General features: G+C 36.1%; 1 pseudogene; it reads right to left on the bottom strand.

The window, feature by feature from the left end:
* Positions 1-8,968: 8,968 nt before the first annotated feature.
* LOC127206883 (NADH dehydrogenase [ubiquinone] iron-sulfur protein 6, mitochondrial-like) lies at positions 8,969-9,316 on the bottom strand (annotated as a pseudogene).
* Between the last annotated feature and the right edge of the window lie 5,940 nt (positions 9,317-15,256).

The following is a 15,256-nucleotide window of genomic DNA, read 5'->3' as shown; positions in this document are numbered from 1 at the left end:
ATCAAGCTAAATATTTGTGAAAAACCGAGAAGCAATTTTCACTCATGTACATTATATCATGTAGGTCAGATTCTTTTATGTAAATCTTTCACTTGGGTGTTTAAATTACAATATAAATGTAGTTCTAAAAAGAATTGTTTTTTTTTTTCTTTTTCTCTTTTTAATATACTCTGAGTTGTATGAAGCAACGGTTTTATCAAGCACTATGTCTATAAGAAGTTTTGTTTGAGTAGATGTCAAAAGATAAGCAATGTCTGGGTAATTGTGGTATTAAAGGAGCCTCCTCTCTACCCAGTAGTGAACTGTATCTTCAGGTTGGTAAGAAGAGATACTGGAATAGAGGTGTTGGTTAACTCAAAGTAAAACTTAAAAAAGAAATTTTCTGGATTGAGCTACAAATGATCATAATGAGTGAGTTAACCCAGAAGCAGAAAGAATCAAATGGTATATACTCACTTATATCTGCATACTAGCCCAAGGGGCATGTCCCACGAAAGCCTTCACTTACCAGGAAACTGGGACAGAGGGGAGGGCATCCTATTGGGACTCTGAATGAGAGACGCATGGGAGAATAGCAAAATAAAAGGATCCAGAGGGTCCTAGAAATCTACAAGTAGAACAATATGATAGGCAGATTTGGGCCCAGGGGTCTCGCTCAAACTAAGGCACCAGCCAAGGACAATACAGGAGGTAAACTTTAAACCCCTTCCCAGATCTAGCCAATGGTCAGAACATTCTCCACAGTTGAGTGGAGAGTGTGATATGACTTTCTCATGTACTCTGGTGCCTCACATTTGACCATGTCCCCTGGAGGGGGAGACCTGGTGGCACTCAGAGGAAGGACAGCAGGTAGCCAAGAAGAGACTTGATACCCTATGATCATATACAGGGGGAGATAATCCCCCTCAGGAACAGTCATAGGGGACGGGAATAATGGGAAAATGGGGGGGGGGGGAGGAATGGGAGGATACAAGGGATGGGATAAACATTGAGGTGTAACAAGAATAAATTAATAAAAAAAAAGAAGAAAAGAAAAAACAAACAAACAAACAAACAAACACAAAAAACTTAAAAAAGAAGTTTGTCCCTGTGAGTCTAGATATTCCATAACGTTATGTAACTTTTCTTTTTATTTCATTAGAGCTAATTGACAATTCACACATTTTTAAAAATCCTTTTTCCCAAACCATTCTATAAATCTTCACAGGAAACTCTCTTAGTGTGTTGGCTAATATTGATTGGATTAATGATTTATTGATAACTTTCCCAGAGACACAGTAAACTAAGAGACAAGGCTCTAAGCCCACCTGGGAGCCCACCTGGAGAGCACAGTTAGATTAGGCTAACATCTTTGCATTCCTGTGAACAATTTTATTGAATTGGTTTAGTGAAGTAGACAGAGCCACCTTACCAATGGATAGTATTTTCCATGGCCAGGATATAAGGAGGCCCTAGAGAAAGTTTTTGCTTTAGCCTGTTGGCCTATATCTCCTGACAAGAAGTGCCTCTACTCTGTCACTATGGATGCGTCTATCTTTTCCTCACATCAGAATCTTTAGCATTCCAGTATCCACTGAAGGCTCCATTGGCATTCTTCAGGCCTTTTTTTTTTTTTTTTTTTTTTTTTTTTACCACTTTGGACTGTTGATATATTTAACCTTGTTCTCTTAGCAGCAACTGTGTTCTTGATTTTCCAGTATGAAGACACCCACTTGGACTAGCCAGACTGTATCCTGTACATCAACCTAGTACCTTTAACATATATCCAACCTGTCAATTTTTTTCCTCTAAAGAGCTCTCCCTAATAGAGTCAGTCTATTTTTAAAAGATTTTTTAAATGATTTTTAAAAAGACTAATAGACTCAATTACCTCCAAAGTGTCATTCTCTGTTAAAATCTCTTTGTCAGTATAACTTTTTATTTATTTTAGTTCATTTAATTATTCAGTTTGTATCCTGGTCTCCGCCATATCCATCCTCACCTCCTAGTCCCACCCTCCCTCCTTCTCACCTGTCACTTTCCCTTATTCCTCAGAAGAAGGGAGACCTGTGTCCATCAACTCCAAGCTTATCAAGTTGTATCAGGACTGAGTGTGTCCTTTTCCCCTGTGACCTTGCAAGGCAGTCCCAGAAGGGGGTAAGTAATTTAAAAACTGGCAAGAGAGTCCATATTGGAGAGAGGCCTCACTTCTCTTATTTGCAGACCCACATGAATCCCGAGGCACCCATCAGCTACATCTTTGTATGAGGAATAGGTCCAGCCCATGCAAAGTCCTTGGTTGCTGCTTTAGTCTCAACAAGCCCATCTTTGACCTGGTTAATTGCTTTTGCTAGTCTCTTGTGAAGCTCCTGTGACCTGCAGATCCTTTTCTCCATGCCCCTTCCATTTTCCCAAAAGGCTCCCTACACAACAAGAATGTTTAGGTGTGAGGTGCAGCTGGGTGGAGGTTCTTAGAGGACAACACTGCTAGACTCCTGTCTGCAAGCATAGCAGAAGATCCTTAATAGTGTCATGGGTTGGCTCTCTCCCATGGGGTGGGTCTTTTGTTGGGCCAGGCATTGGTTGGAACTTCTACCAACTCTGATATATCAGCTCTATATTTATTCTTGCACGTATTATAGGCAGGGTGAAATTTGGGTCAACGTTTTGTTTATTGGTGTTTAGTGTTTTTAGTTCTTTATATATTTTAGATATTATCCCTTTGTCAGATGGACAGTTGGTAAAGATTTTTTCCCAGACTGTAGACTGTCCTTCGGTTCTATTGACAGTGCCCTTGGCCTTACAGAATCTTTTCAGTTTCAAGAAGTCCCATTTACTAATTGTTTATCTTAGAGCCTGAGCTGTTCGTGTTCTGTTCAGGAAGTTGTCTCTTGTACCAATGAGTTCAAAGTTCCTCCCCACTTTCTCTTCTAATAGATTTAGTGTGTCTGATGTTAGGTTGAGGTCTTTGATCCAGTTGGACTTGAATTTTATGCAGAGTAGTAAACATGGATCTATTTGAATTTTCTACATACAGACATCCAGTTAGAATACACCAATTGCATGCTTTTAGTTCCTATGTTAAAAATCAAGTGTCCACCAGTCAAGGAAAATATAGGCAGTAAACTTAGAACTCCTACCCAGACTAGCCGATGGACAGGACATTCTCCACCGTTAAGTGGAGAAGGAGATCTGACTTTCACACAAACTCTGATGCCCCATATTTGACCATGTCCCTTGCATGGAGATGCCTGGTGGCACTCAGAAAGGATAATAGATCATCAAGAAGAGACTCGATACCCTATGAGCATATACAGGGGGAGGAGGTCTCCCTCAGTCACAGACATAGGGGAGGGGAATGGGGGGGAAGCGGAAGGGAGGGAGGAATGGGAGAATACAAGGGATGGGCTAACAACTGAGATGTAATTTGAAGAAATTAATAATAAAAAAAGTTATAACAAAACAGAAGCATAAAACTTAAAAAAAAAAAAAAAAATCAAGTGTCCATAGTTGTGAGGGCATTGATTCAATCCTATTGATCCATCTATCTATTTCTATGGTAGTACCATGCAATTTTTATTACTATTGCTCTGTAATATAGCTTGAAATCAGGGATGGAGAAACCTCCCAACATTCTTTTATTATATGGGATTGTTTTAGCTGTTCAGCCTTTTCTTTTTTCCGTATGAAGTTTAGATGTTTTTCTTTCAAGGTCTATAAAGAATTGTATCAGTATTTTGGTAGGGATTGCATTGAATCAGTAGATTACTTTTGGTAAGATGTCCATTTTTTTATGTTAATCCATGAGCATGGAACATCTTTCCATCTTCTGATATCTTCCTTAATTTTTTCTTAGAAACTTGTTCTTGTCATATGTCTTTGCCTTGCTTAGTGTTATGCCGAGATACTTTACATTATTTGTGGCTATTGTGAAGGGTGTGGTTTCTCTAATATTTTCTAACCCTGTTTCTCATTTGTATACAGGTGGGTGACTTTTTTTTTAATTGATCCTGTGTACAGAGACTCTGATGAAGGTGTTTATCAGCTGTAGGAGTTACCTGGTGTAACTTTGGGGGAGGGTCACTTATGTATAACATAAAATCTGCGAATAGGAACACTTTGACTTCTTCCTTTTCAATTTGTATCTCTTTTTTCTCTTTCTGCTCCAGCTAGAACTTCAAGTACTATATTAAATATATATATAGTGGGCAGCCTTTTCTTGTCTCTAATTGTAGTGGAATTGCTTTGAGTTTCTCTCAATCTAATTTGATGTTGGCTATCAGTTTGCTGTATATAGCCTTTATTGTACTTAGAAATGGGCTTTGTATTCTCTGACCTCTCCAAGTCTTTTATGCATTTTGTCAAAAGCTTTTTCTGCGTCTAATGAGATGATCATGTGATTTTATTTCTTTCAGGTTGTTTCTATGGAGGATTGTATTGATGTATTTTCATATGTTGAACCACCATTCTTGTGTCCTTGGACTGAAGCCTACCTGATCATGGTGGGTGATATATTTGATGTGTTCTTAGATTAAGTTTGTAAGTATTTTATTGAGCACATTTGCATCAATATTCATAAGAAAAATTGTTCTGAAATTTTCTTTCTTCATTGAGTCTTTGTGTGGTTTGGTGATGAGGGTAAATGTGGCTTCATAGAATGAGATTGGTAATGTTCCTTCTGTTTCTATATTGTAGAATAATTTGAGGAGTATTAGCCCCTCTTTGAATGTTTGGTAGAATTCTGTACTAAAACCATCTGGCCCTGGGTGGTTTTTTTTTTTTTTTTTGTAGGGAGACTTTTGGTGACTGCTTCTATTTTAGGGTTTTGGGAATGTTTAAACTGTTTCCCTGATCTTAATTTAACTTTGGTAACTGATATCAATCTATAAAATTACCGATTTCATTTAGATTTTTCTTATTACTTTTGAAATATTACCTATTGATTTTTTAGATTTCCTCAGTATCTGTTGTTACATTCTCCTTTTCATTTCTGATCTTGCTTTTAGCTTGGATACTCTCCCTCTGCATTTCGGTTAGTTTGGCTAAGGGTTTGTCTATTTTATTGATTTTCTCAAAAATCTATCTCTTGATGCACTGTATTGTTACCTTTTTTTCTAAATTATTGATTTCATGCCTGAGTTTGATGATTTATTGTCATCTACTCCTCTTTGGTGTGTTTGCTTCTTTTTTTCTAGTGCTTTCAGGTGTGCTGTTCAGTTGCTTGTATGAGACATGTTCAATCTGTTAATGAAGGCGCTTATTGCTCTGAACTTTCCTCTTGGCACTGCTCTTTGTGTCCTGTAAGTCTGGGTATATTGTGCCTTCATTTTCATTGAAATCTAGAAAGTCAGGATCACTGGTTGCTCCAAACACACAGACCTTTTTCTTAAGCAAAGTGTTATATCTTTTTTGAGGATTCAGACTGACATGGCATTGACTAGGATGTTCTCTTACACCCTTACATGGATAGCATATATACTTTATTCTTGGACAAATTTGTTTCAATGCCAAGTTTTTGTTGATGCTGCCAAAAGCTTTCTACCCTTGTTTAACTTCTCTTGTAACCAACCTATCTTTTATGACCTTGTCTCATGTGCTGTTTTCTCTCTCTTTTTTTTTTCTCTCTTTGTATGTCACGACAACATGTCTCAATGATTCTACTTTGAACGGAATGAAGTAATCTCTAATATAAAGACTATTTGTTTTCTCTATATATTTGCATGTCAAAAGTTTATCTACAATTTCACTAAGGGATAGAAAATTTGAGAGCTGATCCAACTGAAGTGAGGTCACGGGGATGGGGTCAGTATGGTAGGATTAGTGAGCTAATGATGAATCAAGATGTCCAAAATTCATTTTCTCTATTTGCAAGAAACTTCTAAGTGGCATAAATAATAACAAGTTACCAAATAAGACTGTTGGGGAACAAACAAACAAAAAAAGACACCCACGGAATCATGTTCTTAAAACTGCACTCAGGTAATAGCAGGATTATTGAATGTTCTCACAGACAGTGATTATATTGGGACAACTACAATTTTCCTAAGAAGCAAGGGTAAAGACAGCCTTGGGACCTAAGAAGGAGACACACATTGTTAGAAGTGAAGGAGTCTAATTTAACACTCTTCCCTACCAGTCCTTTAGATTATAGAGCATTTTGTTTTATCCAGCTAGCCTGACATTATAACGTTGCCTTAGGTAATACTACACGGCTGAATGTTGCCAAGGAATAATGAAAGCCTCCATATAAAAAGCAGCAGCCAGCAGGTAAATGTGGACTGAATCAGGCAGCAGACAAGGTAAAGCCAAGTCAGAAACACAAACAGCATTTATTCACAAGCCAAAGCTATTCTTCCACACAGGCTTTGTGGACAAGCCTGCTGTTCTCATGCTGAGTTCCCCTGTTATCCCTTTACCTTCTGACAACAGTACTGCCAGCACAAGCCATCCAGCTCAGGCAACTCTGTGTTTCTAGCCCTTGCTATGTTTTTGTGACCCTAAAGTTTAACTGCCTCTCATCTCTTTTTTCCATTCACGTTGTTCCTCAGTAAATGCATGCAGAGAGAAGTCACCAGCCAATGTGTGGGATTGCAACTGGGCTACTCTTCCATAAGGGAGCTCTTTCGTCTCTCCCTTTTGTCTTCCTTTGTGTTTTGTCTTTGTCATTTAATTTATTTGTATCTGTGGCAAGAATTCAAGTTTCAGGAAAAAGAGCCTTCCTTAATCTTCATTTATTGATTTCCAATGGCATAGATAACCCAATCAGTTCAAAGCATTATAAATCTCTGTCTTGCTCTCACCTTTTTTTTTTTAACCAGATTAAATGAGCCTCTATTTGATAGTAATAGCATACAGTTTTCTAGAGATCAGAATAAGTGTTTTTGTCTTTGTTAAATTTTCCAAAAAGGAATAGAAGTTTTTCAGGATGGAGGCTATGGTGGTTTGAATGAGAATGACAACCAGGGACTCGTATGCTGGACTGTTTGTTTCCCGTTTGATGGAACTTTTTGGGAAGGATTAGGTAATACGGCATTGTTGGAGGAGATGTGACACTGAGGCAAAATTGGAAATTTCAAAAGCCATACCTTTTGCAGCTTTCTATCTATCTATCTATCTATCTATCTATCTATCTATCTATCTATCCTGCCCCCTTGTGGTTGCTGTCTCAACATGTCAGCTCTTAGCTATTGCTCCAGTGACATACCTGCTGACCTGTTGCCATGCTCTACACTATGATAGCAATGAACTCATTCTCTGAAACTTTAAGCAAGCTCTGAATTACATGCTTTAATTCAGTAATAGAAAAGTTAGTATGACAGAAGTTATAATTGTTCCATGACTTTTCTACCATGGGCTCTTTATGCTGGTTTATTTATGTACACACCTCATGTACTGGGTTCACATCTTCTAGCAAAGCACTAAAGATTCGCCATTTCCCAACACCACTCATCAGTGACACATTTGTTGTAAAATTTCTAGTGGATTCTCAAAGTATGGTTATTGAGTGGTTTTCTAGACCATGATTATATGTTACAACAACTACAAATGTTCCTAAGAAACAGGAATAAGATCAAACATAGTAGGATACAAAATCAATACATAAAACTCGGGGACTTTTATGAATTAAAATTAAAATCAGAAAAACAATGCCATATAAAACAGCCAGGAAGGACGAAGGAAAGGAGGAAGGAATGAAGCAAGGACGGAAGTAAGAAGGAACAATGGAAGAAGAATAAAAGGAAGGAAGGAAAGTAATAAGGAAAGAAAATGAGAACACCTGAAGGTAGAATGATCTCCAATGTTCATGGATTGTTAGAATTAATAGTGTAAACATATCCATATTACCAAAAGAAATCCACAGAATAAATGCAATGTCTGTCAGTTCACCAATGCACTTTTAATCTAAATTAATAAGCATTTTACATGGAAGCACAAAAAACTTGGGATAGCAATAAAAATACTGAACAATGAAAAAATCTACTGGTGTATCAGCATATTATACTACTAACAAAAATAGCATGACATATAGAAATCAATCCCATTGGTCAATGTAATAGATTTGAGGACCTAAATATACTACAGTCATCTAATTTTTAAATTAAAAATATAATTACTTATTTATATTATGTAAATGAGGGCATACATGAGTAGACATATGTATACCACATGCGTACAAGGAGCCAACAGACCCAGAAGAGGGATCTGAATCCTTGTGAAGTGGAGTACTGTCCTTTGTGAGCAATCATTTTCCCAGTCTGAATCCCAGTCTGCTGTAAGAACAGCAAGCACGCCTCACGGCTGAGCCATCTATCCATTGCTCCCTCCTCACTCAATTTTTGACAAAGATAACAAACATGTATTGTCAAAAAGACAGCATCCTTAGGAAATGAAGTTGGAAAAATTAGATAACCACAAGGGGAGAAGTGAAACATGATCTTTCTCTCTTATAAGTCAGTTGCAAATGGACCAAACATCTCTACTTTAGCTCAAAAACAAAGAAAAAAACTTCTAGAAAAAAAGAATAAGAATCCATTTAGGAACATAAGCTTAGATAAAGATTTTTCTAAATAAAATTCTTATCATCAGGAGATTAAGAACAGCAATCAGCAAGAGGGACCATGAAATTAAAATTGTTCATTGCTATAGAGGAAGCTATTAGTTAGCTGAGGAGGAAACTAGAATAACAGGAAAAAATCTTTTTCAGCTTTACATCTGATAGAGGATTCACCTCTCAAATTACAAGAAATTAAAACGAGGACACACCAAATCAAAAGAGTTAAAACCCCAACCCTTTTAGAAAGTGGACTGTGAAACTGAAAAGAGTTCTCAGAAGAAAAAAAAAAAATACAAGTATCTAAAAAATATTTTTCCATGGTGGCAGCATCCTTTATTCATAACAAGGGACCCCATTCACAGAGCAGTGACATCACACAAAACACCTAAAGTAGAGGTGTTCCAAGAGTGTTAGAGAACCAGGACACATCCCATACTAATAATGGTGCTACTTGAATTGCAGGCTACAGTAGGCTCACCTCCCTGCTTTTGTTTCTTTTTCCAAGTTTTTGTACACTGTGGGGTGACCCAGGGTACCACCCCCTCCATCGCAGGATATGATCCGATGGTCTCCCTCATTCACAGGCTGTTCTGATATCAAATCAAAGCCAAAGTGCTCATTTACCTCTTTCTGGAGAACTGTAAACGTAATCCTGTAGTCTTTTTCATCATAAATGTGTCCAGTGTGTATGATCTTCTCCCTGGACAGCAGCACTTGCACCCCAAAACCTCTCGCAGCCCTGGGGACAGCCTGGAGTCATCAGAAGGTCAGAACAGTCGCCATCTTGCCGGTGACTCTTCTAAGAAATATTTTAAAGGATTCACTCACCATCCTTAGCTATCCAGGAAATGTAAATTATAATTACTTTGAGATTCCATGTTACTTCAGATGCAATTTCACAGTTTAATAATAATTAAGTATTAATTAATAAACTATAAGTAAACAAATAATAATTAATTATGGTGAGAATGTAACGAAGGGGATGCAGCTATGAAGTATTATTGACAGCAGTTAAATTTGAACCATCTACTTTGGAAAGCAGAATGACGTCCAAATGTTAAAAAAAATAAAAATCACAAAACAAAAAACAAAAGCTACCTGGGTAGATATGGCAGTGCACTCCTTAATCCCTGTACTAGGGAGGCAGAGACAGGAAGATGTCTGTGAATTTTAGGTCAATGCTGTCTATTTAATGTGTTCCAAGACAACCAGGACCTGTCTATATACAAACAAATAAACAAACAACTATAAGAAGATCTACCACATGAGTCTACTATACCAGTCCTGGGTATATACTCAAAGGACTTTATGACTTCCTATAGAGATAGTAGTCCATCTGTGCTCAAAGCAGCTCTATATACTGAAGAACAGATAATAAAATATTCTATCTGTATAAAATTGAGTTTTATTCAGCTGTAATTAAAATAGAAATATGAAAATTTTAGGTGAAATAGTTAACCCAGACCCTGAATGAAAAGTGTCACTTGTTATACCTTCCTGTGAGTCTTAGCCTAAAATCCTTAGATTTATGTGTTTAATTTCAATTATTTATAAAATTCAAGAAAATACAAATGGATCATTGATGGACATAAAAAATGCATATCTTAAGAAAAGGGCAATAGTAAAATGTAGATGATATAATGGTGAAAAGTGGAATAATGGAAAGGGAATTTTAAGTAGAGATAGGACTGGGAGGGTAGGGCAGAAGACAAGTTACGGACTGAATAAAAAACATGAGGAATATTTTTAAAACTGGTATGTAAAACTATTATTTTATCAGATTTCATGTATATATGTATATTTCCCATATAAACTAATTTAATATCAGTTAATTCAATTAAGGGATTAAGCTCACCCTGGAAACAGTAAGTTGTCAAATAAAAAACTCATTGTTGGGTGTACGAAACTTTCTCTTGAGTTGTTCTAATGGATGTCTGCCACTGCTCTTGGTTTCTTATCAGAACTTGATGGTAAGATCCTAATGCAGTGGAAACACTTTGCACTTTGGTCAAAGAACATACAGAAATCAAATGGGTACTTAGCATAAAATTTCCTGCCTTCTGGTTAGTTCTCATAGTTCTATATGGTAGAAGAAGGTTTCTGGCAGGAAAACACACCAATAGTCTCATCCATCTGTGAACCATCTGTCTAATGAAAGACAATAATATCTGTGTAGAAAAGTGTGCGCATGGATCCAACAGTAGCATGAATGTCACGAGAGCAGCTAACTGCATTCTGGTTAGGAAAAGCACAAGACTTGTACTGTACATTTATCTGACCAGAACCTCTTGGTATTGAACCTTACAAGCCCCATGTGTGAACCTAATACAAAAATCTACTAAACGGACATAGTGTATAACTATCATCTAAATTCATATTTCTCTACATATAAGTTGGCAGAACACTATGAAATCTTCAGAGAAGTTTCTTTGTATAGGGGATGGTAGTAAATGTGAAAATTCCCAACCTGTCAGATAGCAAAGAAATGGGACATCTATATCATACCTACTGATCAAGTCTTACGGAGCATCTTAAATGAAGGTGTGGGAAGATTTTCAGGATCGTTTTCCTTTAATGGAGCTGTACATGGTAGGTTGAACATGCTCCAGTAGATGGCACTATAGGCAGCTACACATGAAAACCACAATATGGAGTTGATGTCTTGGTGAATTAAAACAACAAAAACAACAACAACAAAACCCACAGAAATATAAAAGGGTTTGGGGCGATTAGGTTACATCTGATAAAAGTGAATAGTAGGATTTGCAAGATAAGTCTGCTCAAAATGCAATGAATAAAACTCTCAAGGAATTAATAAAAACTTGGCAGCAAAAATTCAACTTTTTGTATTTTGTTGATATGTGCTGACGGTATCTTTCCTATTTGGTTAGTTGTGTCACATCGCAGTGGCTCCCATTCTTTAACCTTTTATGTCTCTATGGATTAAACTTATCATGCCATCTGGAATTTCATTTGCATACCATGAAGAAACAAAAATATAAAGCCTATGTGCAATTTTATTCAATATCAATAAGTAATATTTTACAATAGTCATTTTTTTTTTTGCTTTGGTGTTTTGTTCTACACAAACAGAAATAGACCACAGAAGCCATTTTCTCTGGAGCATGTGATTAATGAATTGCCCCTTATCCTCTAATTGCTGTGTCAAGAACAGAGTTGCTTCTGGCACATTAATAAAAAAATTGAGTGAACAATTAATATGTCTAATATTTTATATGAATTAATTTGTGAATATACATACACATATACATAAAGTATAGGACTAAGAAAAGAAAATATTCTTAAGAATCATATTTTCACATGGAGGGCAAGTGATTTTTGTGTAGGAAATCACAAGTTGATGGCTGTTTGAGCGTATGGCTCTTTTGGTGTGTGTTTTCTGGCCTTAGACAAAACAGAATTCAATTATGCAAAGGAACAGATGGCAAACAAATGAATAAATAAATATCTTCTCCATTTCTCAAAGTAATCACATTTCTTGTAGCAAAAATAAATATAGAAAATAGAGTAGAGCCATGACACTCCCACTTTCTCTGAGTATTAGAATACTACATATGAGTGTGTCCTTTTTTAAGATGCAATATTCCTGGCACTTTCAATGGCATGTCCAAGAAACCACTCGGTAGGAAGTACGATTTACCAGGCCTTGATAATAAACTGGGATCAGTAATTATTTCCTCAGTAAGATATTTTTCCTTCACAGAAACTACTTTTCCATGCACTTACTTAACTAAGCTGTCACCAAAAAGTTTCACAAATTTTGTCTACTTCTAAGAATCCTAACACTGAAATGCTTAATGTTTTCCCTATTCCTTTTTTTCTATACTGTTTCTTTTGCATACTGACCAAAGCCTAAACATGTTTTTCCTGACACTTTGTGCTTCCACATTTTTCTATATAGACCCCCATCATGGATAAAATGAGGCTGCTCCCTGACACCTTTCCTAAACATCAAGCCTATCCAAAAGGTAGAGAGCTTTCTGTCTTTTTCTATCTCCTTCTTCCTTGATGTTGCCCATGATTTATAGCTTGATTTCCATGTTTTCTCTCAGTCTGTAATAAAGTATTTCCCAGGTGCTCACTGTACCATCCTTAACTTTTTTATTAATAAGAATAGAAATTTGAAGTGGGAATCTCAATTTGCCTAGTAACAAGATGTCTAACATCTGTTTCCTCAGTTTTGAATACCATCAATTGTGCAGGAATATAAGGGCACTTGAAAGGAATTTGGTACTTGTACAGATTTTCTTCATTCTATATTGAGATAGGCAAAAAGATCATGAATGAGAATATTCTAGAGCCATTAGAAATTGGTTTATTTCTATTGCTATGAGGAACACCATGACTCAAAGCAACTTGAGGAAAAAGGGTTTATTTGATTTATAGATCCTGATCACAACCCATCATTGAGGGAAGTCAGGGCAGAAATCATAGAGGAAAACTGATTAGCTGTTTGCTCTGTTTCCTATGTAGCCGAGGCCTACCTTCTTAAGGATGCCAAACATGGTAGGCTGTGTTCTATAGCTTTGCTCATGGGTCATTCCAGTGAAGGCAATTCTTCTGTTGAGTTTCTTCTTCTGGCGTAACTCTTATTTGTGTCAAATTGAAAGATACATAGAAGAAACACAGGTACTTTACCAAGAGAAGTAGAAATATTTGCTGGTACAATCCCCTTTTGGAGGAGAGCTCTCATTCAGATTAATTCCACCTCCAGCAGGAATGAGAACCTCAAACATTGCTTCATTGATAGATTTGTCTCTTGTCTCCCTTCCAATAACACTTTTTTGGTAACTTTTTAAATCAATTCTTTTTTACGTATATATTTATATTATTTCACACTTATATATGTATATATATACATAAAACAAGACGAGCCACAAAACAATGAAGAATTACATAAATATTACATTCATAATGTTTTGGCTATTTGTACTTGGCAGCTTTAAAGAAAACATTTTTTTATCTTGGTGAGACTAAAATTCTTAATGTAAATCAGTATCTATCATATCTCATCTCTATCAACTTAAAACATCTATCTAGACCTAAAGATATTTTAAACCCTAAACAACTAAACTTAATTGTAAAATTAAACTATTTGGTCTTCAAACCCATCAGAGACTTGAAAAGGAATAAAATTAATTACCTGAGTATATAGGAAGTACATGTTAGCAGGTTCCAAAGTAAAAAAAAAAAAAAAAAAATGATAGAGACAGTTTGCTGCCTGAATGGTCATCCAAAACTCTCTTCACCCTTCTTGCTCTCTATATCTAAAATATATATTTGTGAGGCAGGAACTATTGAGGACTTACTTACCCTGTCTTGGCAGAGTTTGGTTGTCAACTCTGCCTGTATCCAAGATGTCCACTTTTAGGCAGAATTTTGTCTGTGGTAGAAATGAGGACATTTTGCACAATGGCTTGCTTGTCATATTTGAAGCCTTCTTGTCATCTTTCTTTGAGGTAGGCTGGGTGTTGCCAAGGGTAAACCTGTCTCATTGTCAATGAATCTTTAAAATAATAAAAAGATCTTTTAATGCCCATATTCTGAAGGTCTCTGAGGTTTTTGAAGATATTATCTAACTATTTTACCTTATTTATCTATAGAATAATATCTGTTGGTTAAACATAGGATGCATATCCTTTAAAATTAATAGACTAATAATTGACATGACCATGATTTGATCAACTAACAATTAACTTGTATAACTTACTTATCCTAAACAGCCTGCAATAACACTTTCAAAGTGTTTTCAGTAAACCTTGTGTTCTACTTGGGTTGTATAGGTATAATTCTTTTTTAAGTTTCCTGAAAAGCTAACCTTTGCAAAAGAGGTGTAGCATTAGGAAAATAAGTGGATTGTTATTCATCAACAGAAATCTTTGGGTATAGTGAAATGGAACACCTGTGATTTTATAAGGCTAAAGGTAGTCCATTCTTGTGTAATACTGAAATGGTCAACCTATCTTATCCAGTTTTAGAGAATATAAATGATAATGTTATTAATTGGCATAGGAAATAATATTGTCAAAGAAGAGTTACACAGGAGGAAGTATTGCAAATTTAGTACTCTTGTAATGGACAACTTGTGTGAAAGACATGATTGGCAGTTACAGGCATCTTCCCTAAGCTAGGTCACTTTACTAGGTAAGTATATGTTTCCATGGACTTGAATTGGAATGTTCTTTTTGCTTTGTAGAAGCAAATGGTTGCCTCCAAGGATTAAGTATTTTTAAGAAATGGATGAACTGCTCTGATGATCTGAGTTTTGTGACATTTGGTGACTAAGGACGCCATCAAAATGGACTACCTGATCCCTGTTTGGAAAAAAGTGAACTGCAGAATGATAGTTAGTTCTAAATTGTTTGTGAGCCTTCTCAAGAAAACAAAAACAAAACTCCAAACAAACTTAGAGTTTATTCTTCTGTAAGGTTGTTAGCTGTTATTCCATGACCAATGAAAACAATATTCCTGAAAACAAACTTTGCATCAAGTTTATAATTTTAATCATGTTCTTAAAAAGGCTGTGAGTTCAGAACAGATGCTTGTGACCACAGAAGTACCATCCTGTTTTTCCAAAATAATATTTTTATGGATTATTTGGAAATTTTACATAATGTACCTAGATCATACTAAAGTCTCACTCCTTCCATGTCTGTCCCACCTTGCCACCTCCTCCAAAAGTAGAAACAAGAAACAAATAAG

Source organism: Acomys russatus, chromosome 2, assembly GCF_903995435.1.
Source record: "Acomys russatus chromosome 2, mAcoRus1.1, whole genome shotgun sequence".
Taxonomy (NCBI): domain Eukaryota; kingdom Metazoa; phylum Chordata; class Mammalia; order Rodentia; family Muridae; genus Acomys; species Acomys russatus.
The sequence above is the reverse complement of the archived record's forward strand: the minus strand, read 5'-3'. Positions and strand labels throughout refer to the sequence as shown.